This window comes from Arachis hypogaea, chromosome 5 (genome assembly GCF_003086295.3).
Source record: "Arachis hypogaea cultivar Tifrunner chromosome 5, arahy.Tifrunner.gnm2.J5K5, whole genome shotgun sequence".
NCBI classification, from domain to species: Eukaryota; Viridiplantae; Streptophyta; class Magnoliopsida; order Fabales; family Fabaceae; genus Arachis; species Arachis hypogaea.
The window spans coordinates 55,328,963-55,333,000 of record NC_092040.1 but is presented as its reverse complement, the minus strand read 5'-3'; the positions used below and the strand labels follow the sequence as shown (position 1 = coordinate 55,333,000).

Genomic DNA, 4,038 nt, shown 5'->3' with positions numbered 1-4,038 from the left:
TTGGAGGCCAGTGGACGTCCAGTGAGGCCTTCCTCAGTGGCGTTCACTGCCTCTTCTTCCTCCCAAAAATCGGCCATGTTGATGGCCTTGCACTCTCCTTTTGGATTTTCTTCTGTATTGCTTGGGAGAGTACTAGGAGGGAGTTCAGTAATTTTCTTGCTCAGCTGACCCACTTGTCCTTCCAACTTTCTAATGGAGGACCTTGTTTCAGTCATGAAACTTTGAGTGGTTTTGATTAGATCAGAGACCATGGTTGCTAAGTCAGAGTTATTATGCTTAGAACTCTCTGTCTGTTGCTGAGAAGATGATGGAAAATGCTTGCTATTGCCAAACCTGTTTCTTCCACCATTATTGTTGTTGAAACCTTGTTGGGGTCTCTGTTGATCCTTCCATGAGAAATTTGGATGATTTCTCCATGAAGGATTATAGGTGTTTCCATAGGATTCTCCCATGTAATTCACCTCTTCCATTGAAGGGTTCTCAGGATCATAAGCTTCTTCCTCAGATGAAGCTTCCTTAGTACTGCTTGGTGCATTTTGCATTCCAGACAGACTTTGAGAAATCATATTGACTTGTTGGGTCAATATTTTGTTCTGAGCCAATATGGCATTCAGAGTGTCAATCTCAAGAACTCCTTTCTTCTGACTAGTCCCATTGTTCACAAGATTTCTTTCAGAAGTGTACATGAATTGGTTATTTACAACCATTTCAATCAGTTCTTGAGCTTCAGTAGGCGTCTTCTTCAGATGAAGAGATCCTCCTGCTGAGCTATCCAAAGACATCTTGGATAGTTCAGAGAGACCATCATAGAAAATACCTATGATGCTCCATTCAGAAAGCATATCAGAAGGACACTTTCTGATTAATTGTTTGTATCTTTCCCAAGCTTCATAGAGGGATTCTCCTTCCTTCTGTCTGAAGGTTTGGACTTCCACTCTAAGCTTACTCAATTTTTGAGGTGGAAAGAACTTTGCCAAGAAGGCATTGACTAGCTTTTCCCAAGAGTCCAGGCTTTCTTTAGGTTGAGAGTCCAACCATGTCCTAGCTCTGTCTCTTACAGCAAAAGGGAATAGCATAAGTCTGTAGACCTCAGGGTCAACCCCATTAGTCTTGACAGTGTCACAGATTTGCAAGAACTCAGCTAAAAACTGATGAGGATCTTCCAATGGAAGTCCATGGAACTTGCAATTCTGTTGCATTAGAGAAACTAATTGAGGCTTAAGCTCAAAGTTGTTTGCTCCAATGGCAGGGATAGAGATGCTTTTCCCATAGAAATCGGGAGTAGGTGCAGTAAAGTCACCCAGCACCTTCCTTGCATTGTTGGCATTGTTGTTTTCAGCTGCCATGTGTTCTTCTTCTTTGAAGAATTTTGTCAGGTCCTCTAGAGAGAGTTGTGCTTTGGCTTCTCTTAGCTTTCTCTTCAAGGTCCTTTCAGGTTCAAGATCGGCCTCAACAAGAATGCCTTTGTCTTTGTTCCTGTTCATATGAAAGAGAAGGGAACAAGAAAATGTGGAATCCTCTATGTCACAGTATAGAGATTCCTTGAAGTGTCAGAGGAAAAGAAGAGTAGAAGACAGAAGTAGAAAATTCGAACTTATCAAAGGAGATGGAGTTCGAATTTTGCATTAAGGAATAGTGTTAGTCCATAAATAGAAGGATGTGAGAAGGAGGAAAGTGATTTTCGAAAACTAAGTGTAAAATTTTGAAAATATTTTTGAAAAACATTACTTAATTTTTGAAAATGAAAGTGGGAAAGGAATAAAGTGATTTTTGAAAAAGATTTTGAAATTAGAAATCAAAGAGATTTGATTGAAAATTATTTTGAAAAAGATGTGGTTAAGAAAATATGATTGGTTTTAAGAAATGTGATTGAGAAGATATGATTTGAAAAACATTTTAAAAAGATTTGATTTTGAAAAATTAAAAACTTGACTAACAAGAAAAGATATGATTCAAACATTAAACCTTTCTCAACAGAAAAGGCAACATACTTGAAATTTTGAATCAAATCATTAATTGATAGTAAGTATCTTTGAAAAAGGAAAAAAATTGATTTTGAAAACATTTGATTGAAAAGATTTGATTTGAAAAAGATTTGATTTGAAAAACTTTGAAAACTTGAAAAAAAATTGCATTGAAAAACAGAATCTTCCCCCTTGTGCCATCCTGGCGTTAAACGCCCAGAATGGTGCACATTCTGGCGTTTAACGCCCAAAACTATACCTTTTTGGGCGTTAAACGCCCAACCAGGTACCCTGGCTGGCGTTTAAACGCCAGTCTGTCCTTCTTTACTGGGCGTTTTGAACGCCCAGCTTTTTCTGCATAATTCCTCTGCTGTATGTTCTGAATCTTCAATTCTCTGTATTATTGACTTGAGAAGACACAAATTAAAAATATTTTTGGATTTTTAATAATAAGGACAAATCAAAATGCAACTAAAATCAAATAACAATGCATGCAAGACACCAAACATAGCAGTTTGTATACTACTGACACTAACAAAATGAGAATGCATATGAGACACACAAAACACTCAAGTCAATAGAATTCAAAGATTAGAACACGAAAATCATCAAGAATTTACTTGGAGATCCTTAAGACACATGAATGAATGCATGCAATTGACACCAAAATTAAGATGAGACACTAGACTCAAACAAGAAATATTTTTGGATTTTATGATTTTTCTGATTTTTTTGTGTGATTTTCGAAAATTAAGTGGAAAAAGGTATCAAAATTCTTAATGAGAATTCCTGGAATCAGTGCAATGCTAGTCTAAGACTCCGGTCCAGGAATTAGACATGGCTTCACAGCCAGCCAAGCTCTCAAAGAAAGCTTCGGTCCAAAACACTAGACATGGCCAATGGCCAGCCAAGCCTTAGCAGATCATTGCTCCAAAAGCAAGATCGATAAAGATCAACAAGCTCCTGTGATGATAAGTTGAAACCTCGGTCCAATGAGATTAGACATGGCTTCTCAGCCAGCCAGACTTCAACAAATCATCATGAAACTCTAGAATTCATCTTCAAGAATTTCGAAAAAAATAAATACCTAATCTAAGCAACAAGATGAACCTTCAGTTGTCCAAACTGAACAATCCCTGGCACTGATGTTACCAAAAGCTTGCTCAAAACTTGAACAATCCCCGGCAACGGCGCCAAAAACTTGGTGCGCGAAATTGTGAACAATACTTTTCACAACTCTCATAATCCCCGGTCATGAACCCCAAAAACTTGGTGTTCAATACCATGGCATTACACAACTTCGCACAACTAACCAGCAAGTGCACTGGGTCGTCCAAGTAATAAACCTTACGCGAGTAAGGGTCGATCCCACGGAGATTGTTAGTATTGAAGCAAGCTATGGTCATCTTGTAAATCTTAGTCAAGCAAACTCAAATGGATATAGTGATGAACGAAAATAAACATAAAGGTAAAGATAGAGGTACTTATGTAATTCATTGGTAGGAACTTCAGATAAGCGCATGAAGATGCCTTCCCTTCCGTCTCTCTGCTTTCCTATTGTCTTCATCCAATCCTTCTTACTCCTTTCCATGGCAAGCTTGTGTAGGGTTTCACCGTTGTCAATGGCTACCTCCCATCCTCTCAGTAAAAACGATTGCATATGCTCTGTCACAGCACGCGGAATTCAGCTGTCGGTTCTCGGTCAGGCCGGAATAGAATCCATCGATTCTTTTGCGTCTGTCACTAACGCCCCGCCTGCTAGGAGTTTGAAGCGCGTCACAGTCATTCAATCACTGAATCCTACTTAGAATACCACAGACAAGGTTAGACCTTCCGGATTCTCTTGAATGCCGCCATCAGTTCTCGCCTATACCACGAAGATTCCGGTTAAAGAATCCAAGAGATATTCACTAGAACCTTGGTTGCTTGTAGAACAGAGGTGGTTGTCAGTCACCTTGTTCATAGGTGAGAATGATGATGAGTGTCACGGATCATCACATTCATCAAGTTGAAGAACAAGTGATATCTTAGAACAAGAACAAGCGGAATTGAATGGAAGAACAATAGTAATTGC

General features: G+C 38.9%; 1 non-coding gene across 1 annotated transcript; it reads left to right on the top strand.

Annotated features, from left to right (window-relative positions):
• Positions 1–836: 836 nt before the first annotated feature.
• On the top strand, positions 837–944 carry LOC112804867 (small nucleolar RNA R71). Its single transcript, XR_003203485.1, has one exon. It is a non-coding gene; the product is annotated as a small nucleolar RNA R71 (small nucleolar RNA).
• The last annotated feature ends 3,094 nt before the right edge of the window (positions 945–4,038 follow it).